At 37.2% G+C, this 27,060-nt stretch overlaps 1 protein-coding gene and 1 pseudogene across 1 annotated transcript in view; one reads left to right on the top strand and one right to left on the bottom strand.

Moving 5' to 3' along the window:
- Nrg1 (neuregulin 1) overlaps positions 1-27,060 on the top strand; it is a 1,005,384-nt gene that overhangs the window by 453,717 nt on the left and 524,607 nt on the right.
- LOC124982138 (S-phase kinase-associated protein 1-like) lies at positions 9,525-14,106 on the bottom strand (annotated as a pseudogene).

Here is a 27,060-nt window from a genome sequence, read left to right as displayed (position 1 = left end):
AGTTCATGGATCTAAACTTCAGGGGAAATATATCAAGGGAATAGATAAAATATGTAATTGCTGGACTGAGGACAGAATGTGTCTGTGTTCTCTATTGGGGTCCTCATTTAAGCCCAATAACCCAAGAAAGACAAACATCTGATATTCAGCATGGGATCACTAAGGCAGGGAAATATAAGCAGATTTAGGATTTTACCTCCAAGACATGCTGCCAGTCAGAAGATGGCTTTCCCCTGCCAAGAGCCTGAAATGGTAATCAGGACCCATTGGTATACACAGTTCTGCTGGTACAGAGCACAGGTAAGCACCTAGGTCAAGTGGGTGGGAGAATCACATTTTTTTTTTTTTCAGTACTGTGGATCCCTCCTAGGGCCTCATGCATTGTAGGTGAGTGCTGTACCACTGAGCCACATCCCCAGTGCCTCACAACAATTTTTAAAGTAAAAAAGACTGAATTTTTTCTTTCTTATTTCCTCCCTTAAGTTCTGGCCATGTACTTTTTCAAAAGAACAAGCGAATGACTGACTGAATGAATGAATGAATTGTTTACTTTATCATGGCATAAAAGAGTCTTTGATATTTTGACCTCAGGCAAACTTTATGGCCTTGTCTTCCATTTTCCACTTGATTAGTGACCAGGCACACCCAAAGGGTTGAGTTTTCTGCAATATCACTCCTTCTAGTAATTGTATATGTTGGTATAAAATGTTCCCTCTGATATGCCTGTTTCCAGCACATGAAATTTCATTCATCATTCAAGGTCAAGTTCAATTATCTCTTTGAGGAAATTCCTACGTGCTCTCATTTCCCCCACTACTACTTACACCTTCTAGTGTTTCAGCTGTCAGAATGAATAAACCTAGGGGCGAAAATCTGCTTAATGGCCTGGTGGATAACAGAGAATGGAATAGAAAGGAGAATCATGTAACAATTCTTTCTACTGGCACAGTCATGAAACCAAGATGAAAAGGAGCCTGGGTTTTATTTGACCAATCATAAATTGTCATGAAACAAAATGAGATATTATGATCCTTTCAACCCTGATAAAGTGAAAAATGTTGAAAGAAATAGCACTATTACATAGATATAGATTTTAGAAATATTCGTGGTATGTTTTTGAAATGTAGAGGCCAACTATAGTAGACATGTTAATATGTCAATCGGCCTTTTAAGAAGCATAAAATGTGTACACTTAGCTTTAAAAAGGTAAGATTTGTACATGGCAGGTTGAGAATATATGTTATGTCACATACACAATGTATGATAAACTTTTTTTTTTTCTTTTGGTACTGAGGATTGAACTCAGGGGCACTCAACCACTTTGTATTTTATTTAGAGACAGGGTCTCACCGAGTTGCTTAGTGCTCTGCTGTTGCTGAGGATGGCTTTGAACTCACGATCCTCCTTCCTCAGCCTCCTGGTCTGCTGGGATTACAAATGTGTGCCACCACGCTCCACTATGATGAACTCTTAACAGGAATCACATAACTTTCCTTTGGGGACACTAAATGTCTCCTGAGTGTCATCCTTAATTCGCCCTGACTGAGGTGACCATGTAAGGTGTTTATATGTGGCTGGATTTGCATTGTATCCAGGGCTTCTAGGATTCAGTCACTCTAAGTTTTGTGACCACAAATGCAGTGGAATATTGATACTTCTGCCTCTGTTTGGGACCATGACAGAGGATGACAAGTACCCTCGAGCCTAGTCAGTATGGCAGTTCATGTCAGGAAATAGTCCTTTTCCCTGAAGGGAATTACTTGAACACTATAGTTCTGGGCAGTGTTTCATGGAGATGGATTTCTTCCAGCCATACTTAGCCATTCATTTAATGTCTGTGATGTATCACTTGTTTTTCTGCATGCAAGGATTCCACTGACACTCAAAGTCTGTGATAATCTGAATCCTTCCTGCTTATTCAACTTTAGTTTTCCTGTTTGATAACATAAATCTTCTGTTTCATTCAGAGAGCTATTTTTCCTGTCATCCCAATTTCTCTTCATTGTTAGTGTCTTTCCTACCTCCTGACATGCTCTCCCACCTCCTTTCTGGCTAATCAAGTACTTCCAGGCACAGCCTGGAGGTCCACGGTCCTCACCTGCATTGACTTCTCTGGAGCACTTCAGTCTTCTTATCCTTTCTCTGAACTTGATTAGAACTTACATTCTGCTCTATCTCGAGTTTATGTGCTCTTTCTCTGTCTCTCTTAGTTTCTCAATTATTTTATTCTAGTAGGTAGTACTTATCAGTAAACCTGATTAGCATCCCAATCTCTTTCAAAACAGGAAATTTGTGTTTTGATTCTCATGTAATTCTTAAGAAACTTTACATAGGAATAATAAATACATAGTAACAGTTTGATTGGTAAATAAGTTAAAAAGGAAATTAAGGCCAATGGGCCATTCTACAACATGATCAAGAAATTTGATACAGGCTGCCAAGGGATTATAAAGTAGTCACTGTATATAACTAAGGTTTTAGACTCAGTACAGATCTGCCACTAACTGTTTAGCATTATTAACATCCATTATAGAAATGTTAATGTAACCTTCACTAAGAATTGGTCAGAATTTGAAGAGACAAAAATCATGTTTCCTTTTTCCTTTTGTCTGTTTGTTTGTTTGTTTGTTTGTTTTTGCCAGAGAAGCATGTCAGAAAACCCCTACTTAAATAATAATCTACCAGCCTATGTCCAAAAATATGGTGTTTGTCAGATATGAGAAATTTGTTTAGTGTATTCACATATCCAAAATATTCATGACTTTTCCACTAATACCTGAATAACATTTTAAAAATTTATAACTGCCCCTTCTTGTTAATAGTCAGCATAAACATTTCATTTGTTCCAAGAAAACTTGTGCCAAAATCTTGGCTAGCTCAAGGTGTGCTGCATAGCAAACAATGAAAAACTATTATAATGCCAGCTAATATAACTCATTGCTTTTCCAGTTTGAAAATAAAGGATGGCTGCTTGATTTCCATACTTAATTTTCCCAATGCTGTGAACTCTGTTCAGGGAAGCTCCCATTGCTGGAGTTTTGCTAATAATCTCCAACTCCATGTGGAGCCTTTGGACTCTGTGGCCATCCATGAAAGTGGCTGTGCTCCTCCATCAGTTTTCTGGACAGCCCATCAAACCAGCTATTAGGTGTCTGTTTGCACTGCATGAAAACAAACTTTAATGTAAAGAGATTTACAGCCTCCCCAAACTAAATCACCAGGAGTCCCATTCTGTCTGACCCCAGGTGTTTTGAACTAATAGAAGAATGGATATCCAGTGGGTCTGTTGGACCAGATCATTTTAGCATGCTGAATGACCAAGGCCTGAGGATGATGAATGTAACCTGTATGTGTATATATTCTCCTGTGTTTTCATTATTTCCTATCATGGGACATACAAGAATAGTTGTTTCCTTGTGGATAGGAGAGATAATTCTTAGACTTCCTAGGCTATATAATCTCTCTGAAGAGCACACATGATCATTCCTACCCTCACATGTTGTTGACCTTCAAAGGTCAAAAGTAGGCAAAATCTACAAACATCAAGTTACCAAACATATAATTAGTAGGGAGAATTCTCTTTCCTGACTAACAACTGTCAGCTATTGGTGCAGAGAAAATCTACCTACCAAATTGGAAGTGCCAGAGTCTTAAATGCTATTGAAACCACTTGCAACTCTTTTTCTTACATACAGTATTGGCATACAGAGCAAAAGAAAACCTCAGTTTTAGGGTGTTTTTGTTTTTTTGTTTGTTTCCTTGTACCTATAAATTATTAATTAGATTAATAACATACTATAAGAATTTGGTCTCTGACAAAGAAATAAATATTTTTAAAATGATAAGAACATATACACTAACATATACACACAAATACAGAATTATGTCAGGCATGTATTTTGTAAACTGTAGATTCCAGTGGAGAGGATGCCTGTTAGAATATGGATCAGATGTCTAAAGGTATTCTTACATCTTAGGCTTAAAAAAAAGCAAAGTTCTCTGTGTACTTTGACTTGTATGGTAAGCATGAAAGAAACCAAGGTTGTATTATGTCTTCTGTCATGTCACTGAAGCACCCAGACATGGGCGCTTTACTGTGGTGTGCGATGTGCAGACTTCAGATGTTAGCTGGTAGCTGGAGTCCTCTGGTCCTCTAGCTTCCAAATTGCAGCTCTGCCAATTTTGGAACCCATGAGACTTGTTTGCTAGTGCCTCTGACAGGGCAGATCACAGAGCAGATGGCCTACAATACAGACTACTATGACTTTTTTATGGAATGAAATACTTCTTTGCCTTCAAAATGATTTGCATGTATTCTAATATTCCTTGATTTTTGTGCTAATAATAAATGTATACTATATGAAAAAAATCAAAGTTATGTAGTACTCTTGATATTGAGTTATTCTGTATTTAAATTATTTTCACTAACAACTACAGTAATGCAAGTATATAGGAAGTGACTCTTCTTCACCACATAATGAGCTCCACAAAGGCAAGGGCCCTATTTTCCTGGTTCACTGCTATTTCCCAGTATTTCCACCAAGTCTAACACAAGCCCTCACTGCTCCATCAAAGCGAAATGAATTGTAGCAACATGAATTGGATTCTACATAAAATACTGGCCCAGGGTGTTTCTCAGGAGACTTGCTCTGTGGTCAACACAAGAACAAGGTGATGAAATGTGAGGAGCAGTAAGGGCAATTTCATGAACTTGGTCACTGCCTCAAGCTTATACTTCGCAAGCACTCCATCCAATATGGCACCCACCTTCTCTTCTTTCAAAACTCAACAGGTCATACCCATTGAAAATAAAGCTTGCACCCCCTCCCCACTCATGTGGGCTATCAGAAATTCTGCTAGTTGTAGTCAGAAGCAGTAGTAGTTTGTTGAGAATCACTGCATTGGCTCATCAGCATACGCTTAATCACATTGTGATTTTCCATCTTGTCATGCCAGGCTCCATTAGTCTACCTGCTTTTGTGTACATTACTGATTAATGTCAATTTTCCCTCCTAGGAGGCCATGATCTGCTCTTTGAGGAGCTCAAGTAGGAAAAATAGCTGGAATAGGAAGCCTGGTATGAGCCTGCTGAGGAGCAAGACAATCATACCAGGTCAATCAGCAGTGGAGACTAGGTGACCCAAATCACATAGAGGCATCTGGAGATGGTGAGAGACAACAAAGCAGGGATGCAAGCAGATCAGGGTCTTCTGGAAGCTTCTTTTGTCATAAAACAAAAGATAGTCATGCTGAATAACAAAGTAGGAGAAGAAAAGAAGGAAGAGGAAGAAAAACAAGAAAGAGAGGAAGGCAAGAAGGAAGGAAGAAGGAAGGAAGGAAGGAAGGAAGGAAGGAAGGAAGGAAGGAAGGAAAATAGTTGGGACCAGAGAAGACTTTGAGTCACAGAGCTCACAGAGGGTAGTCACTGCTAGTGGAATTCCTGAATGTAAAAGCAGCTGCATTTATTGTGTGTATTTATAGAATTTTGCATGTATGCACACATGTATGTGTGTATGTGTGTGTGTGTAAAATTGTGTGCCTGAGTGTAGCACTGGGCAGAAATTCTTGTTTCAACATCTGGAATCTAGCAGAGGTTTGCCTGGATTCTCATTTGTTCAAGACCGGTTTACTCCAAATGAATCTACCTGTCACTAGGCAGAGAGATTCCATGGAATGTATTCAGGAATTCCCCTCATTGACTCCAAAGGTTGACACCATTCTTAGGATTCTGCTGTCCATTTTTAAATATTGTTCTGTATTTTCCTTTAGCAAAAAAATGCCACACTGGACTGAATTCCTCAAGATGCCACTTCAATAAGCACATTATGCATCAAATAGTTTCATGAGCACAACTAAAAATAATGTAATCATTATAACAGATTCTTGGACCTATCCTATGTTGACTTTTCTTTATTCAGTTGTAGTTTCTGAGTTTATTATTGAATTTTGATGAGAGCATGTGTGTGCATTTGTGAGTTTGTGTTTGTGTCTGTTTCTTTTTTGAGACAGAATTTGAGTAAAAAGTACGGCCCTGTTCTCACTTTATTTTTCTATCTCCCATTTTTCTCCTCTGTTGGCATGCCAGTGGCTACAGAGCAAGGCTGCCAAGATCCTATATTGGACTGGATTTCACAGTCTTTTCAAGACTGTGAGACATCTTCATCTTCACAAAGGAACCTGGCTTAGCCAACCAGGTAGGAAAATCTGAGAGTTTAGACACAACTAAATTCAGCTGAATCCTCAATCTTTCCTTAACTCCCATTCTTTGCTGTATCTAATGATTGGACCAGGAAGGTACAAGGAGATACTTTTCAGGAAACAGATTTTTAAAAAATCAAGGAGAAACAAGTTACTTTGTGATTTTCTGGAGAACAGAATCTACCAGGTATCTACTTCTAATTTCTATGTCCTAATAAGATGAATATTATTCTTAGGGGCTTTTTTCCCCCAAATAAAGCAGGTATGTATATAAACACAAAAGGAATATATTTCTCATAATGAAATATTAGTACAGTTCCATAGTCTTGAATCTTAGGGTTTTATTTTCTCCCTGGGTTCAATGCTCAGCCTGAAGCACATGACATCAACTGTATCTTACATTGGCCTTTATAAATGATGCTGCTCAATTGTGCACTTGCAAAGTGTCCACCCAAGGTCTGACATCACTCGTGCTCCACTTTTTAAGAATTAGTTCCAGGCATAGGACTGTGTCCACCCCAGATGTTATGCCTTTTTCTAATTCTTACAAAGATGTACTGGGCCAGCTCTGAAGGTACATACATGACAGAATCACCTGAGTTTAGAACATCTTTTCCATTAGAACATGAACAGACCTTAACCATCATGAGAGTCTGCCTCCTCATGTATTCATGGCATTAGGATGTTTGTCATCATTAACAAGATTAGGAATACAAATGCACTGATATGTGTTCTGATGCCCTCTATCTCCTCAAATTCAATTAATTCTCTGCCGATTTTGGAATGTTGGAGTATAACCTCCAGTTCTCTGGGCACCTTTGATAAAGCATAAGGTGCCAGATGCTGTCTCTGTGATGACAGTTTTTATGGGAGTCAATACATTACATTAGCAAAGGGCTAATGTAAATCTTACCTTGGGTCAAGCAGAGTAGAAACAACTAGACTGACAATGTCTTGACTAAAGTTTAAGCACCTAGGAATTTTAGGTGTTTATCAAGGACACAATGTGAGGAAATCTGTTCACTCAGTGCCACTGGAGCAAGGTAAAAAGTCATCATGTTATTTAGCAGGACATTTGTGAATTCAACTAGGATAGGGAAACTAATTATATGGGAAATGATTCTCACTGGTTTCTTAGGTTGAATATCACTGATGTCTTTGTAATAGATCTTGTAAAAGGTTAGTGATTTTTATTTGGAACCTGATGATAAGTTCCTACTGGCTAGCTTTGTTGGTTTCACTTCTGTTAGAAAAAAAGTTAGATCCTGAAAATACTCCCATGAGTGTCCATCTTAGCCATAGGTTCCAAAGCATATCATGCCACTGGTTTACTCTTCTGCTTCTTCCGCATCTACGTGAAAATGTTGTTTTCAGAAAGATAAACAGCACAATTATTAGTGACCACCAATCAATTTAAAAATAGCCAACTCCTTCACTATGCTGTATTTACTATCAGCAATACAGACCTATACTTCTTAGAAATATTTTCCCTTGAAGAGAATTGCCACAAAAGATTTGAGACCTTCAATCGGAAAATTGACCTTTCCTTGAACCTTAATTGTTCATTATCACTATTAAAGGATTGTTGAAAGGATGATTAATCTTCATGATTTGGTAGAAATAATTTCATTATAGAAAGTATTTTTTGTTATTGTTACCATTAATCTTACATATATTTGCTTTCTTAAAAAGGTATCTAAATGCATTCTACTGTTGTGTATAACTAATTAGAACAAATAAAAAAAAATTAAAAGGTATCATTTACCATTTCTTCCACCTGTTATTTAAAGTTGGCTCTTAAGTTGTAAAGAAGAACTTTTTTTTTCTCCAAAAAGCTGTCCTGGAAAAGAAATACACCATAAAAATATGACAAAGAAAGAGCAAGAAAAGGAAGGAAAGAAGATTGAGATTATCATGAGAATTTAACAAAAAAAAATAAATTACATGCCTAGCAAGGTGTAAAGCAAAAAGCAGTTAATACTAATTTCCTTCTTCCCTTTACACTTCACCTTCAGATTCCTCCTTTCTTTTTTTGGCATACATTTTGGCAGAGGTATAGTGGGTGGGAAACCCAGATTGGTTGATTCCCAAGGAATAGAAACCCATGGTCTCATAAGCACCACAGTCCATTCAACTCTGACCACTGCCATTTGCTTTAGAACACATCCATTGTAAATCATGCAGAGGAGCTCCCAGCTTAGGACCTAGATGCATTATTCTCTTTAGTTAAAAGTGCATGAATATAGGAGGGTAGGGGCTCTACTGGGGAGAAGGATATGAGGAAAGAAGTAGAACTGGTGGCCTATGCCTTTGGTGAAGACTTTGGATCTCATTGTGGGAAGTGACTAAACCATCTTGCACACTGTATAATGTTTGGCAGCTGGTGTGCTATATTGTAAAATAAGCGGAGATTTCTTGTGATGGATTCTCCCACATCACCTTTCTGGATCTAACTCTTCTTAGGTATAAACTAACATGATCTGTCTCAGCTTCCTTTTTTCAGGGCTCTGAAGGTGATCCGGTTATGAAATCACTCCACAGTGGCAGTGGTTTTAATATGCTTGTTATCATAACAATTTGTTTTGTATTTATAAAAATAATTCCAGATATATATTTTTCCTTAAAAGATAAATTTCTTTTTTTTTAAACTAAGTGTTTTCAATTGAAAAATTAGCAAACTGTCTAGTTGCATTTTTGTCCTGCAAAAACACCAAGTATTTGGTCAGTAACTGAGTCTCTAGACAATTTATTCAAAGAGGAGAATATTAATAACAATATTACTTTATCTTAAACATAATTCTTGAGGTTCAATTAAAGGAACTCTGCTACATTCAGTCTAATCAGTAACAGGTACTGCTGGACTTTAGGGGGAAGAAAAACATCCTAATAACCCCCCAAAGAACTTTTACTTCAAGTAGCCTTTCTCTAGTCTCTAAGGCATAAATGAAGGTAACATTTTGATAATTCTGTTTCAGAAAACTTTTTGCAAGTTGTCTTATTTACAATGCCAACTTTTAAAAACCCACTAAAGTTAACTGGACAATAAACTAGGCAGAAATGGCTTATAAAAAGAAGGAATGTTCAAAATGCCACTTTCTCTGGAGAAACCAGGTTCAGTTTTATTCAGGGTAAAGGAAAAGGAAACTTTCAATTATGTTAGGAGAAACTCAGTCATAGATTTGGATTCTGCAGTCAGTCTACATGCAGTGAAGATGAATATTAGGTTAACACAATTGGTTTGCTGCTGTATTTGACAACTATACACAGAGCAGGGCAATTAGTATACAGAACAGTCCTTATAGTGCTGCAGTGTTGAGCACAGCAGCTCACGTCTCTGCACACCACTAGTTCTCTTTGTGTACATGGGCTTCATCCTCTTTAACAAAGTTATTTTGGATGTCAGAGGTCTTTTGAATCTCCCTAGGAGTTTTTCCTTCATCATAGTGGCAATGGTCTTACATGTAACATCAAACAAATCTGTGATGTCTAAGTAGTTTGCAGTCAGAATAAGTTCAGAAAGTGTTCCTTCTTCAACTTTCAGGAATTCTTGTTCTTTTTGCTTTCCTTGGCTCTCATCATCCTCAGGAAGAGGAAGGTCATCCTTGTGGTGGGTGGACCACTGAATGGCCTTTTAAAAACATTGCTGCATTAACATTTGATAAAGGAATGTGTTGTCACCTCCTTCCTCATCCCTTCCTATATCTTCCAACCTCCTCTCCATAGTCACAGGTTGTTTGATCATTTCTACATCAACTTCAATTATCTCTCCATCAGAACTCTACCACTAAACTTGGAATAGAACCACCATTTGACCCAGCTATCCCTCTCCTTGGCCTATACCCAAAGGACTTAAAATCAACCTACTACAGTGATGCAGCCACATCAATGTTCATAGCTGCTCAATTCACAATAACCAGATTGTGGAACCAACCTAGATGCCCTTCAATTGATGAATGGATAAAGAAATTGTGGTATATATACAAAATGGAATATTATTCAGCCATAAAGAATAATAAAATTATGGCATTTGCAGGCATATGGATGAAGTTGGAGAATATCATGCTAAGGGAGATAAACCAATCTCAAAAAAACCAAAGGACGAATGATCTCACTGATAAGCGGATGATGACACATAATGGGGGGTGGGAGGGAGGCAAGAATGGAGGAAGGAGGGACTGTATAGAGGAAAAATAGGGGTGGGAGGAGTGGAGAAGAAGGAAAAAAAATAACAGAATGAATCAAACACAATTACCCTATGTAAATGTATGATTACACAAATGGTATTCCTCTACTTCATGTACAAACAGAGAAACAAGATGTACCCCATTTGTTTACAATAAAAAAATAAAAAATAAAAAAAGATAGACACTAAAGGAGAACAACAACAAAAAAGAACTCTACCACTTAATGGAAGCCTTGGTGCTCAATCTTTAGAAGGAACTGACAAGAACAGGGTAGTGTCCACACGAGGATGAAAGAAATGCAAAGGACAAGGCCACTGAAAAAATAAGTTTTGATAGAGATTTCAGTGCAAAGTCCCAGAAGAAGATGGGATTTGTTTGAATGACAGGAAAGATCCATCCCTTAAATAAAGATCTTCCCATTTGATTCTTTTTTTTTTTCTTTTTTCTTTTTTTTATTATTGTAAACAAATGGGATACATGTTGTTTCTCTGCCTGTACATGGCGTAAAGGCATACCATTTATGTAATCATAAATTTACATAGGGTAATGTTGTTTGATTCATTCTGCCATTTTTTTCCCTTCCCCCCCCCTCCCACCCCTCCCCTCCCTCTATACAGTTCTTCCTTCCTCCATTCCTGCCCCCATCCCTAAACCCAACTCCAACCCCAACACTAACCCCTCCCACCCCCCATTATGTGTCATCATCCACTTATTAGCGATATCATTCTTCCTTTGGTTTTTTGAGATTGGCTCATCTCACTTAGCATGATATTCTCCAACTTCATCCATTTGCCTGCAAATGCCATAATTTTATCATTCTTTATGGCTGAGTAATATTCCATTGTATATATATACCACTTTTCTTTATCCATTCATCAATTGAAGGACATCTAGGTTGGTTCCACAATCTGGCTATTGTGAACTGAGCAGCTATGAACATTGATGTGACTGTATCTCTGTAATATGCTGATTTTAAGTCCTTTGGGTATAGGCCAAGGAGTGGGATAGCTGGGTCAAATGGTGGTTCCATTCCAAGTTTTCTAAGGAGTCTCCATATTGCTTTCCAGAGTGGCTGCACTAATTTGCAGCCCCACCAGCAATGTAAGAGTGTACCTTTCTCCCCACATCCTCGCCAACACCTGTTGTTGCTTGTATTCTTGATAATCGCCATTCTAATTGAGGTGAGATGGAATCTTAGGGTGGTTTTGATTTGCATTTCTCTTATTACTAGAGATGTTGAACATTTTTCCATATGTTTGTTGATTGCTTGTAGATCTTCTTCTGTGAAGCGTCTGTTCATTTCCTTAGCCCATTTGCCGATTGGATTATTTGCATTCTTGGTGTAGAGTTTTTTGAGTTCTTTATAGATTCTGGAGATTAGTGCTCTATCTGAAGTATGATTGGCAAAGATTTTCTCCCACTCTGTAGGCTCTTTCTTCGCAACGCTGATAGTTTCCTTTGCTGAGAGAAAACTTTTTAGTTTGAATCTATCCCAGTTATTAATTCTTGCTTTATTAAGGAGTTTCAACTTGTTTGGGTTATTTATTCTTAACTTCAGTCATAGGGCTAAGAACTGAGACATACTACCTATGAAGAGTTTGGATTTCTTATTTTACTTTCTGACTTTTTGAGGTATGTCTTTAATAAAAAATTATTTTATAAAATTATAAATTAAGTAAAACAAGCATGGTGCTAATGAGAAAAAATTAATTTTCACATTGGTTTCACTATTCTATGTGATATCATATTATTTACTTTTCTAAAACTTCCTCATCTATTTTTTAATCAGAATATTAAGAAAAAAATTAAAATATTGGGAGTGTAAATGGCCCTTGATGAATGGCCACTCTTGTTCTATTGGTAGAAGTATGAATTGGTAGTTTTATGGAGCAAAATTTGGTAATATATATCAAAGTGATACCATTCAGCCAAGTACTTTACCCTTTCTAGAATTTTGTTTTAGTCAGCTATTTTGATGCTGTGATCAAAAGACCTGACAGGAACAATTAGAGGAGGAAAAGTTTATTTGGGGATTTCAGAGGTCTCAGTTCATAGATGGCTGACTCTATTCCTCAGTGGTCAAGGTGAGACAGAACATTATAGCAGAAGAATGTGGTGGAGAAAAGCAGCTCAGAATATGATGATCAAGAAGGAGAGAGAGAGAGAGAGAGAGAGAGAGAGAGAGAGAGAGAGAGAGAGAGAGAGAGAGACTCCTCTAGCCAGGGCAAAATACATACCAAAGGTTTGCCCTTAGGGTCCCAACTCCTGCAGCTGCAAGGTCAGTCTCCAGTTACCTCTCAGTTCAGCCCTATTAGGGCATTAATGCACTTGTTTTGTTAAGGTTCTCATAACTCGATCACTTCACCTCTGAACCTTCTTGCATTGTCTCACACATGAGATTTTGGGGAACATCTCACATCTAAACCATAACAAATTTATTCTAAGTTGATGATTGAATAAGTGAAAACCAAATGTCTTCCTAAATATATTCACTATAGTTTTGTTGAAAATTGTGAAAAAATTAGATACAACCCAAATATGTGTCAATACAGAAATAAATTATATTTCATATGAAACTATAATCCGATGAAAGACAGTGCTATGATTAAAAGGGATAATGGACAGATAATTGATTGGTATAGACAATTGCTATATTGTATTAATGAATGAATTTAAAAAATCATAGAATTGAATTGTTCTACTAAATAAATTTCTCACCAACCAATCCTATTACACTAGCAAAACTTGTAAAATTGTCTCTGTCCCCTAATCTTCCTCCTCTCCTGTACCTAATCAATCATGAAGTCCTTTACACTCCTAAGTGCCTTTTAAATCATCTACTTCCCTCTAGTTCTACCTCTACTCCCTGTTACAAACTTGGCATTCACTTAATACTTGTTAAATAGGCATTTAGCAAGGTTTCATTCATAACGAAACTTTCCACACATATGCCTTTCCCTCCCTTAGGAAGAGACAGGTACTTGAGGGAGATTCACCAGATTGCTAACTGTGATTTCCTTTTAGGTAGTGGAATTCAGCATTATTTTTATTTTTTTATTTAAATGTCTCTAAACTGTTTGAAAAAATTATATAATAATGAATAATTTACCCCTCTCCAAAAATAAAACTGTCAAGAAATGAGGATAATAATCATTATTCTACCATTCTGACTAGATGAAAATAATGCTTAAAAAATGAGTATCTGTGAATGTCTCTTGTAATGTGAAAGCAATGTTGTTTTGCTTATTGTGGGCAATAATAATATATAAATAATTATAGCTGCTAAAATTTCTTGAATACACATTCACAATGTTTGGGTTACTTAACATGCTTAGAGTTTAGAATAAGCCTATGATACTATTATTAATATTCCCACTTTTATATATAGATATATAGTACTATTATAATATCACCAAATATACTATATTGACATTCCCATTTCAGAGATGGGGAAACTGAGGCAGAGGCAGATTAAGTGGCTTATCCAGGTGGACACAGATAGTGGAGCAGAAGCAGGATTCAAACCTGGACAGTCTGTGCCTGGGGTGTGAGCACGTACTGCTATCTGGGAAGTGGGAAGTGGCAGAGGTAGAACTTTGCTCCACATATCAGATTTTTCAACTATGAAGCTCCTCAAGGGAGTTTCATAGAGATCACTACCACCTGCATTAACTTGGAATTTCAAGTACTGCTGAATGATTTGGGGAGTTACATCAAGACACATGACCACTGTTGAAAGTAATTTAGTAAATTACTCCTTTAAATCTTAGATGTAGATGAAATGGAAAGAAAGGAGGAACTAATATTTGGGGGGCATTCAATTATATCGGTAATATAAAGACACCATTTCATTGATTCTTCACGGCACTCCGGGAGGTTAAGTGTTATTCTCAATTACAATCATAGATAAGGAAATTCAGATGGGGATTTATTATGTAATTTGTCCAGGTCTTTACAGCCATTAAGTCGTAGAGTGGAGAACCATCCAGCTATGGCCCAGAGGCTAGTGTTATGCAGCATAGTAATTAAGAGGAAAGATTTGGAGAAGAGTTGTGTGGGATTGTTATATTGACGTAACTCAAATGACATCATAAACCTCAGTTTTCTCATAGAGAATAATAAAAACTTTCCTGCTTTTCAAAAGAAGAATTTTAGTCACCTGTGCATTCCCTTACTTTTGCAAAAGCATCATATAGGCAGTTAAAAGAATAAGATAAGGCTTAACCTTTAAGAAGCTTTTACCACATATTTCTCAGAACTGATTAACTTGTTTTATGTTTGATTTCCAATGTTATAAGAAATGCCAACAATTTTCTTTACTTGAAATTTCTCTTCCATCTCAGCATCTTCCCTGTCTTTTGAATAAAGCATGCACACTCGGGCATCTGGCCTATGCTCTTGCAGACCCCCTGGTCTGGAATGTCTTCCCTTCCCTCAGGAACTTAATTGGTTTCAAAGTGTGACCTCCCTGACCACTTCAACCTGAAGCCATGCCCTTCTCGTCTCAATGTCCATAGTGCTGAACAGGTCATTTAATACAAATTCTCTTGGAGTTTCTGGAACTCAGTGCCTCACACATGCCAGCCAGTACTCTATCTCACTTAGAGTTTCTATGTAGGATTTATGCATTTTCTTTAAAAAGTAAGTTAGAAAGTCTTTAATGCTCAAGTATTTGCTTGTATCCTCATACTTCATAGGACAGGAGACAGTTCATATCTGCTGATTGTTTTGATTTAGAGGAAAAAGGAGTAAGAATAAGGTAAATGACTATCACATACCAGGAATTTCATATAATTATCTCATTGCAAAAATAAATTAAAACAGTTTTCTTTAGTCAGTTGAAATAGAAGAGTTACCTTCCCTATATCTCAATGTCACAATTTGGAAAATAGAATTTGGCCGTACATTTTGTCTGTCAGGATTGACATACAGAAACGTGATGAATAGTTGTAAGCTCTTTGGAAACATAAAGTTCAAGGGGAATACTAAATAAAAGGACTGATCAATATGGAGTTCAGATTTAAATTTTTTTTTCATCTACTAGTGCTGGATTTCTTGGCAGTAACAGCAAAACTTAGAATTTGAAAAAACAAATCTTATACATGTATTGACTGAATTTATTAAAATGTTTATTACCATATCAATTTAATTATAAGAAGGCATTCTTATATGTCAAATATGTCTCAAAAGACAATCAAACAAATGACAATAATGCAGAGTAACAAAGGCAGCACAGCATTTGCAGACAGCATCTTTATTCATTTTTATGTGCACAAAAGAAACAAACAAAAGGTTGAAAGCCTTTTAGAGTGACAAATGCCACAATTCAGTGGAAAATACACATTTTAATTTGAAAACATCTCTCACTGAGAATAAGTTTGGCAAGAGGGGAAAGAACCTGGGTGCTGAATGTATGCATCCCTCCAATATTCATAGGTAGGAATCTAATACTTAGCATTACAGCACTAAGATGTGGAGCCTTTGGGAAGTCACTAAGTCATGGGGGCTGTGTCTCATGAATGGATTAGTGCTCTTATAAAAAAGGTTGAAAGGAGCACCTGAGTGCCTTTTGCTCTTCTGCCAGCTGCCGTGTAAGCCATTATGAAGCACAGAGAGAGCCTTCGCCAGACACTGAATCTCCTGGTAACTTGACCTTGGACTTCTCAACTTCCATAATTGAATGAAAAGAATTTCTGTTTATAAATTACCCAGTCCAGGGTCTTTTGGCCTGCCAACTCTGTAGCATCTCAGTACCTTTGAGGCTGTATAGACCTAGCCCTTCAGATTCAGTGTATGTTAAATTAAAAGGGAAAGGTATGTTTAAAGAAGTGTTCCACCCCGCTCTTTATTGGAAATTGTCCTCTAAATTGTTTCTTGATGGTAAAAATAAAACAAGTTAGATTTGTGTGTGTGTGTGTGTGTGTGTGTGTGTGTACTTTCAAACTTCCATTCTTGTCAACCTACTTTGGTCATTTGTGTTAACATGGAAGATGGGATGTATTGTGTTTTCTTTGTCATTTTTTTCAGCTGTAAACTGGATAGGGGCCAGAAACTAAACAATAATAAACTGAGAAATTGCTAGGAAGAGAAGTAATAGCTAAGGGGTGAATATAAGAAATGGAATGCATGTCAACAAGCATCAAGACAGCTGGTGCAAAAGTAAAAGTATACCAGACAAGAGCTGCACATGACCCAGAACCAAGGAAAGAATGCCATGTTCATAGCCCAGGGAGGTTTCTAGGAATTAGAGATTAGATTATTTCTTGACACTTCTGGAGGCTACCTGAATGGAAGGCCTGGCAAATATCTGAGAGAAGTGCGTGAGAAGGCAAAGAAAAAAAAAATTCAGGACATTGCTTCTTCACTGAAAACTCATAAAATTTCAGTGTCGGAAAAGATTCCAGAGATGGTCAGTGAAGTCCACATATATCGACCAAACCCTCTGCAGTGTTTGCAATGAGGAAAATGGGAGCTCTTAACAGGGGAGAGATAGAAATCCTTAATCCAACCAATAAAGGCCTTATCCACAAGTTAGGCTACATGAAGCACCATGTAAGAAGAAGACTCTAATTGTTTATAATTTAGCTATTTATTTTGTATCTAGAGAGCTTCACAATTCAAATCATTTTCATACCTTAACAATCTTAATTGTTCATGTGCTGTTAAGATATTCCATTAGAAGGAAAATTTTCTAAATAAAGGTAAAAAGGAGATGCCATGATCTAAAAGTTGAGATGTTTATAAGATGATAGCTCTTTGCTTTGTGTATTGGTAACAGAAATTTGCAAGCTACAAAGAATACTTATGGTCCTTCTATTTTAAGAAACCTTGATGCTTTCCCATATGTTTCAAGTTAACTTCTATAAAGAAGTTTATAGACCAAGAAACATATCTGAAAAAGACTTAAAGCCCTTGTTTTAGTCTTAGCCCATATAAGTACTATGTTTTAAGGACATCTATGCTCACAGCTTTGATGATATAGAGGAAGATCGATGATTATGAAATAGTTTTCCATAAAATTTCTTTTAATAGTAAACTACTTTCCTGCATGTCATCCAGACATCAATTTATGCAGAATACTTTCCATCACTATAGTTAGCATCTAATTTATAAGATATTATGTGTCACAAGTTGATTTTAAGTGAGTTGTTTGAAATCTAGAGTAAGTGACCCAAAGAGTAAGTATTGAACTGGTTGGAACCACCCATGGTTCCACAGAAAACGCATACTAATTTGTAAGGCAAGTGGGCTTATCCACTTTCAAATAAAGCATAATTTTAAAATTAAAAATAAATGAGCCTTATGTCTAGGTAAATTTGTCTGCTGTGATATATATATATACACACAGAAATTGGTATGCAATTTTAAGGGGCATGGAGCCTAATTTTATCCAGGAACCCAATTAGGAAGCCCTTAGAGTAGAGAATACTAACAACAGTATATAATAATTCTTCAGGGGAAGCTATACTATATTTTGGTCAAGTGTTAAAGAGAAACTGGATTCTCCATCTCCCACATGACTAAGAGTGAGAGGCATGGGGTTCCCCTAATTCTAAAACTTGAATAATGTAGAATCTACAGTGGAGCAGAAGCATTTTGTTGTTGTTATTTTCCTTGTATTTTTTTTTTTTTTTTGCTTTTATTTTTCTCAGAAAGGTGGGAAGAAGAAGTTAAGAACAGGGATGGACACATTCCCAAAAGCCCACTGACATTTTAATACATATTCAAGCACACCAACTTTTCAAAATGTTAGTCCCAACCAAAACCAGCCTGCTTTTTAATCAACTGCTTCAACCCATTGCTTTTAAACCATGTTTCCCCTTTATTGTCCACTGGGCAAGAACTTTTTCTGTTCCTCAGAATAAATGAATATATCTTCTACCGACAATGAGAAACTGCTGGAATGTGAAGTGGGCTCTGGTACTTACATACATATGTGCTGTGCATCAACTTGCACATACATCCCTTTACCTCTCTTTTCACTATTGACAGCTTTCCTCTTTGTGATCTGTCCTAGAATGACTCATTGATTATCAAGAGAAGGAAGGCCAAGTACAGAAAGGAGAGAAAGAGTAGCGGTAGATACCAAGTTGGGCTATTGAGGAAGAAAAGGAGGGAAAAGGGAGCTCTGGCCACTTTACCAGCTGATGTCAACACTCTAATTCAAGGAGATCATTGATGTGCAAAGAAGTATGTATTAGATGCATGACAACTGGAAACTCCCTGCAATTCTCTCACTGACAGCAAAAATACTTTGTACTATTTGTTTTGGAACTCAAGAATTCCAGTGAAAAACTTTAAAATATTCTTACTTGAGTTTGAATTTCTATGCATTTCTGCCATTTCAGAGAATCTTAAGGTTGGAAACTTCAGAAACTGAATACGCTAGGAAAGAAATGGATCATAGTATTCTTCATTGGATATAAAAATAAGTCTTTAAAGAAAAGTTTAAGCACAAGAACCAGAAGAAGACCATTGGTTGTCTGAAAAGTTTGGGTGGGACATTCAGAAACTGCTTAGTCCTAAGGATCAGATCACCACCCTGGCTATTGAGCTTTCTCTAAGTCGGCATCAAAGAAATGAAATACTTTGGTCCAGACATTGGGAACAAGTCCTACCCAACCCATACTTTCAGGAAAACATCAAGTAAGTCCTTTGGTGAAGCTGTATTTTCCTGAAACTCTTCTCAAGTTCTCTCTTGTCTGCTTTCTGTCTCTGATGAGGAGGCTGGAAGTCTACATAAAGAAGTTATGGTGTTCAAGCAGCAAACAGCAGAAGAAAAATCAAGACTTCCAAGTAGTTGGGAAGACTCTGAACAAGTGTCCTATCTCTAGATCATTCTGGGAAAGATGGGACAATTTTGTAATCTCTCCCTTCTCTCCCTCTTCCTCCCTCTCCTTCTATGTCTGGAGATAGTGATATGAGCACCAGATAGGTACTCACATGCTTCCTGCTTTCCTCCTTCCCCTCCCATTCTTACTTCCCTTCACCCATTCTTGCTTTCTTCCTCCCTCCCTACCTTTCTCCCTCCTTCTCTCCTATCCCATCTTCTCTCCCTTCCTTTCTCCACAAGGCCCTCTTCCCAGTTTCCACCCATTTTTTAAAAATGTAAACCACTTTTGAATTCTAGCCATCTGTTAATACAAGGCAGTGAAAAATGTTGAAGTCACATCAAATTCCACTTGCTCTGCCAGTTAAAAATACAGATGCTTCCTGTTTTATGCTTTCCTCTCACTTTCTCTGGAGTTTAAACATGAAAATATGTTCCATGATAAAAACCAGCACATATCCCCTTTCATCAGGAAGCATATTCCAAACAATGAAAGTGGAGAAGATATTTTCCCAAGTCCAACAAGGATACCTGGATGTTGGAGGACTCATACATAGAACCATAATTTCATGGAGCAAGAACATAATTATTCACAACTATCACATTTTATAGATGAAGAAACTGAGATCACAGGGGATTGTAATTGTTCTCATATGTGCTGTGCATCAACTTGCCAAAATTCACATCAGTTTACATTTTCACCCAACATGCTTAGGCCTCAATTGCTCCACAGTACTTTCTATTATCCACAGTTTTCAGAAAAGGGCCTTTTGGCTACTGGGAAAAGCCAGATCATTGAGCAATGGAACATTAACTTGAAAGTTAGTAAATGTGCTGGAGTTAACAGAAGAAAAAAAAAAGAAAAACAGGACTAGGATTCAAGACACCTGGGTTTGTCTCAAATCTGTTACTAACTACCTGTCAGACTTGGGACAAAAATTTCTACCACTGGTCCACCGCTATGTCAGTTGATCTCTAAATTTCCTTCCAGCACTTTGAATCTTGATTTTTTTTTCCCCTTCACTTTTCTGCTGATTCAGAGTAAAGAACCTTGGCCAAGTTATTAACTGCCATAAATCTCAATTTTTCTAAGTGCAAAGGAAGAATAACACATTCTCTTGTTTTCCTAGCACAGAGATACTAAATGATCCTACATTAAAGTGGGAATCTTTAGAAATCACATTAAATATTTTATATCTATAGACATTTAATTAGTCACTAAAGCTAAAGTAATATAGTGACCATACTACTAGGCAATGTGCCTGGTTCTGGTCGTGTTATAAGACACTGTATTGATTTTCATTCTTCTTTCTTTTCATCATTTCTTTGTGTGCATGGTGCTGTGGCTGGAACCCAGGGACTTTTGCATGCTGAGCAGTCACTCCACCCCTGCACTATACTCTCAGTCCCATCATATCTTTCTGCATTAGTTTTTATATCTGTTAGATTTCTATGGTATGGAGCTTTGTAGGTGACTGTTTTCTGCCTCTTTCTTGTCATCCCTGTTCTAGTATCTCCCATCTCAATACCTAGCCCCTCAACCATTTTACTAATGCATGATAGAAACTTTCTTATTGCTTTTTGAGTTCTTACTTTCACCTCCAATGATTCACCAAGTTCTCACCAGTTTTCTCTCCCTGTGGTCTTTCAAATTCATCCACTTCCCTTTTCTCTGTCACCATATCCTAGTCCAAGCTGCCATCACCCCTCACCTGAACTACTGAATTCCACCAGCACTCAAAGGACTATTTCAGATGGTGTCTTTGATCATTTATCACTACTGCCTACACCTCCCTAATGGCTTTCCCTTGATCTTAAAATAAAGACCAAAATGTATAGAAGACTTAACAACAGGCAGTTCCTGGCCCTTGACTCACAGAACATACATCCCTCCATCCCCTTAGTTGCTACTCTTTCCTACCTTCTCTTGGGAAACAGACTTTGTAGCTCCCTGTGGTTACAATATTCTCCCAGCAATCACCTACATAATGCTCGTTCTTTGGATTTCATGCTAATTCTTGTGTCCCCAGAGTAGCCTTCTCTGACCTCCTCAGGCCATTTTCCTCCATTATACTTTCTCATTGTACTCTTTATCCTTGATGTTATTGCTTCTGTCATTATCACAATTTTACATTTGCTCAGGTAATCTTCTTAAATCATATTTTGATATCTCCTCCCTCTCTAGATTGTAAAATTTATGATGTCATGTCTCTTGCTGTTACTACAGCAATGCCATGTCTATTTTTCTATTATTATAGTGCTAATTGTATTTGACACATAGTAGGTGCACTATCAAATTCTGTCAACTAAATGAGGAACTTAATGAATGAAAAGAAAGAACCTACAAGATTGGAATCATGGAAAGCAAAATTTAGTGTTCAAAGAATGAAGCTGATGAGCATTGTGTGCCTGCGGGACTAGGAAGGTCAGAAATTTTTTAAGTGCTAAGATATAATGTTTGTAAGGTGAAACACAATTACATAGAAAATGACTAGTGATCAATACAACCTTCAACCAACCCTCAACATCTGCAAAAATAAATATTTCAAATGTTAAATTAAAACTTTATTTCTTCCTATTTAAAAAAAAAAAAAAGAAATACCAAGCCAGGTTTGGTAGCACATGCCTGTAATCCCAACTGCTTGGGAGGCTAAGGTAGAAGGATCACAAGTTCAAAGCCAGTTTCAGTAGCTTAGAAAAGTCCTAAGTAATTCAGAGAGCCCCTGTCTCAAAACAAATTTAAAAAAAAATATTAAAGAGGGCTTGGAATGCTATTCAGTGGTTAAGTGCCCTGGGTTCAAGCCCTTGAACCACCTCTTCCCCCCAAAATAAATACCAAGACAATCTTACAAATCTTATAATTTGTAGAGATTTGTTTATCTCCGTAAATTCAAAAGAGAGAGAAATTAATAAAACCTTGAGTAACCAGAAAATGCTCCCAATAGGCCAAATTTGAACTTTGCTTTGAAAAGTAATTGTAAATTGAACAAGAAACTATATGACTTATTTATTAAAGTTTTTTTTAATATACAGATTATTCTCTATTTATTCTTTGTTTTAGTTAGCTATTTCACCACTGTGGCTAAAAGACCTGACCAGAACAATTATAGAGGGGGAAAAGTTTATTTGGGAGCTCATGGTTTCAGAGTTCTCAGTCCATAGATAACTGGTTCCATTCCTTGGGGCTCAAGGTGAGGCAGAACATCATGGCAAAATAGTGTGGCAGAGGGAAGAAGCAGTTCACATGGTGATCAGGAAACAGAGAAAGAGAGATCTGTACTTGCCAGATATAAATATATAGCTCAAAGTCATACCACCAGGGACCCACCTTCTCCAACCACACCCTACCACTTCAGTTACCACTCAGTTAATCCCTATCAGGGGCTTAATTCACTGATTGGGTTAAGACTCTTATAATCCAATCCTTTCTCCTGTAAACCTTCTTGCATGGTCTTACACGTGGCTTGGGGTGTGACATCTGACATCCAAACTATAACATTCTTCCTCATACATTCTCTACTCAGGTTCCCCAAACTCTACTGGTGGAACAGTGCCATGAGCTTGGTCATCAGGACTTCCTGGCCTTCCAGTTTCAAGTGATTTGGCCCAAAGAGAGGCACTGGCAGAGGTCTGTAGCATGAAGGGGGATTTGTAGGCCCTCACTTTCCCTGCTGCCTCCCTGCCTGGTCATAGCTGTCAGTAGTCAGTTCCTCTTTTGTGAACTACACTCCTGTTAGATGCCTTCTAACTTACACATGAGGGTCTCAGTGGGTCACTGCTTCACAACTAGGGGTGGTACAGGCTTTCTGATGCTGTGACTATCGGAGAATAAATAAATTCTTTTTATTTGGCCATTTGGGGACTATTGTGTTCCCTGCTAAGGGTGAGGGATTTAAAAAAACAAACAAACACAAAAAAAGTAAAAAAGTCCTGTCAGACTGTGAATGAAATTTTTCTCAAACAAAATGTAGTTGTAGTTTCTCCTCTTTTTTGTTCAGTTAAGGTGATACATATGCTTTACATCAAAACAGATCACAAAGCAGGGGTCACTTTAAACTGACTATTGTAAGCTCACTGGCAGAAATAAACATTTCCCTAAGTAAAATAGAATAAGCAGCATAGGAAAAATTAGAAAAGTCACTCTACCGTTCCCAAACACACATACATATGACACTGAATGGATCTTCAAAGAAAATAATAAAAGGTCAGTTCTTTATTCCTGTTCCCTTCCCCAGGTACACACATATAAACATTCTAGTTATTCCTGACATGACAGACTTGGAAAAGAGGAAATTTAGGATAGCCCCGCTGGAGGGGTTGAGAGCTAAGTGTAGAGGAAGGTGAAGTGAGCACGATTAGGGTGCTAGGTTCAGATCCCAATAAAAGCTGTTCTGTCGTGTCCATCCTGATTGTTGAATTCATCCATCGAAGAGATTATCCTAGGTACCTACCCTACTCCTACAACCAGGAGTTTGACAAGAGTCATTGCTGCCTGGCTGTGAGATAGAAAGCCATTGTCACTTCATCTGCCATCAAGCACCCATGGGGTGAGGAAAAGAAGACCCGATACAGGCAGAAGACTTCTTAGGGGCCAACTTTTTAGTTGACCATGGGTAGAAGCACTAATTGGTCATCCACTAATCGGCCTTGGCTTTAGCAATGGAAAAGCCAGTAGCTTAGCCAGGATTGTATAGAACTATAAATTTTAACTTCTAAATACATTGATTGGTTAAAATAACAACAACAGTGATGATTATGTGCCAACTGGAAATAAAATTACTTCTTCATGTATTAGTTCCATACTTTCAAAATAAAGAGATGTTTGGTTGTTAAAAATGTAGAATATATGTAATAGTTAGAATAATAGAATACATTACATAATGTCCTTTAGCAAAAAGTCTTGCAGTATCTTAATGGTTGAAGTACATTAATCTGAGTGATCTTATTATAATAGTCCTAATATTCGTAATGGAATGAATCACCCTTTATTATGATCCAAGTAACATACATCAACTTTTTCATGATCTGTTGGAATGGAATGGGGTAATAGAAAAGCAGTGATTTTGGATAACACATTAGATATTCTGAACAAAAGTCATTTTCTCTACTGTCTTAATGGAAAGAAATGTTCTAAGAAGATTCCTAGGGCAGATAAATAAGTATATGAGTCTGGCTTAGGAAGACAGTGTGTTTCTTCCCCTATGAAGCATTCTGTAAATTCCAAATGGAGAAAAATAATGGAAGAAAGAAAGATGGCCTGGGAGAAATCTGTAAGCAACACTCAGATACCTGCAGCAGCTTCTATTCAGGCCTCTGCTCACCTCAGAGTCTGTCCAATTCATTTGATCAAAATAAAGCAAAAACATTCAAATATACAGACTGAAGAATATTCAATGAGTACTTATTGTATGACATGGAACCTTCCAAGTGCTTCCGTGGAGATCATTTTCATTCACTCTCACCCAGCTCATGAGATAAATCATCACTGTTATCTTCAATCTTCAATCAAGGAAACTGATAATCAATCAGTGATTCTCAGAAGCTTGCTCAAAGTCACACTAGTAGTTATTGTGGGCTGAAGTTTGACTCTAGAGCCCAGACCTTTAACCATTAAGAGAAATAAGTTAACATCTTCATGTTCTAGGTATGCACCACACCCACACACCATCGATAAGCTGTGGGGCTCTAAGTCTCTAAGTATGGGTTGGTGCTATTGCTGTAATATGGACACCACCTGAATGAGCAAGAGATCTTAATGTGACCAGCTTTCAACTGTAATTAAATTTGCGTGTCCATATTATTAAGATGTATTAAAACTAGGTGAACACATGCAAGACTTTTTAATTGGATTTTATAGAAAGCCTCCATTTACAAACACTAGTACAGTCAAATGAATTCTTATCTCTTCTGTTGAGTGATTTCCAATTTTTGTGGGGGATGCGGTACTGGGAATTGAACCCAAAAATGCTTAACCACTGAGTCACATCCTCATCCCTTTTTAATAGTTTATTTAGAGACAGTGTCTCACTGTGTTGCTTAGGGCCTTGCTATGTTGCTGAGACTGCCTTTGAATTTGAGAACCTCCTGCCTCAGTCTCCTGAGCCTTAGGGATTACAGGAATGCCCAGCCTCAAATTCTTGTAGCAAAAGCTTTTTAAAACAGCTCAGTTCTATCTATGAACTTGAATATCTACAGCTTAATGTAACTATTGCCTTGTGACTTAATTATATCCCTGAATCACCTTGAAAATTGATTATAGGTAAGGTAATGCCCACTTTACAGATGGGGACATTTGTAGTCTCAGGTGATAAACGTTAAAATATAGTAGATGATATTTAATTGCACACTTTGTTTCCTTTTTTAAGACCATACTGATGTTTTTAAGAATTATCAGAGAGGAGAAGTAATTATTCCAAGTGTTTGATGTTATAACCATTAAAAAAAATAAAATGGTACATAAGCACAGGTCACATCATGACCCACTGGACTAGAATTTCTGGAGCTATGAGTTCTACTCTGATCCCACCCCTTATTCCCTCATCAAGCATTATTTCTTTATAAATTGTTTAAATGATTAATATATTTTTAATCAAACAGTTGACATGATTTGAAATTGGTAAATCATCAGATGAATCACTATTTAAAATTCCGAATGAATAAACAATGGGAAACTGAAAAGTCTCTGGGAGAGGCTCATTGAATAAGTTAATTAAGGATGGAAAAAGAGCTACAGCGTAAGTTAGCAATGTTGTCTAAATGGATCAGGAGTCCATTCCTATGTGTATAATAAAAACCATTCATAAACCTGAAATTACAGAATTAAGTGAGGAGATGTATAATATTATCATATCTTCAAATGAAAAATAATTCACTGTATAAGAAGCATGCAACAAAACACATTTTATTTAAGTGGAGGACATTATGTTGGTGTGCTAGTACTACAGATTTGAAAAAAGAACACTTTATTGTTTTGTGATTGAGTCAGAACACAGCAACTACTTTGACAAATAATCCCTTAAATCTTGATGTTTTATTACAGCAAAAACATGTATCCTGATACTTCAAATTCCAGAACACTTGTTTTTGATTGGGTTGTTCCTTTAAGAGTTGACTCATGAATTTATTCTCTTCCTAGGCAGTTACAGAAAATGATGACTCCTCCATCTTCAATACATGGCTTCCAGGTCATTGTGACACTGTGCAGTCAGTGTACTGTGGGAAGAATGAGAATGTGGAAAAGGCATGCGTGGCCCAGTGAGGTGGTACCCACCTGCCACCCCACTACTCAGGAGGATGAGGCAGGAGGATGGCAAGTTTGAGGTCAGGTTGGGCAACATATTGAGACCCTGTCTCAAAACAAAAAGCAAAAAGGAAAAAGAGAAAAAGTTCATATGCACATCCCCACCCCTCTAACACACGTTTTTAATTGCCTTGGTTTAGAAGTGACAGACAACTCCTCACATTCCATTGACTAGAATTAGTCACATGGTCCCCACCTGGATTCAGAGAGGTTGGGAAATATGAATTGGCTCTGTGCTCAGAAAGAGGAAACACATTTGGTAATCATCTAGTCAATCTCTGTGACAGGACTGGTTCAAAAGATGTGCCGGAAAAGATAAAAATAATTCTATTCATTTTTGAAAATGAATTTATTATAGTAAAATAAATATCGCTTCTCTCTTAAATTTGCATAGAAAAGCAAAGTGCAAAACATGCAAATTGAGTTAGTCATTGTAAGACTTGACTCTAAATCACATGCATATGTCACTAAATTGATATTTAAGAAATATTGGATGTCAGAAAATATTTTATCCATCATCATGTAATGCTGGCAGCCTAATGTATACC

This window comes from Sciurus carolinensis, chromosome 4 (assembly GCF_902686445.1).
Source record: "Sciurus carolinensis chromosome 4, mSciCar1.2, whole genome shotgun sequence".
NCBI classification, from domain to species: Eukaryota; Metazoa; Chordata; class Mammalia; order Rodentia; family Sciuridae; genus Sciurus; species Sciurus carolinensis.
The sequence above is the reverse complement of the archived record's forward strand: the minus strand, read 5'-3'. Positions and strand labels throughout refer to the sequence as shown.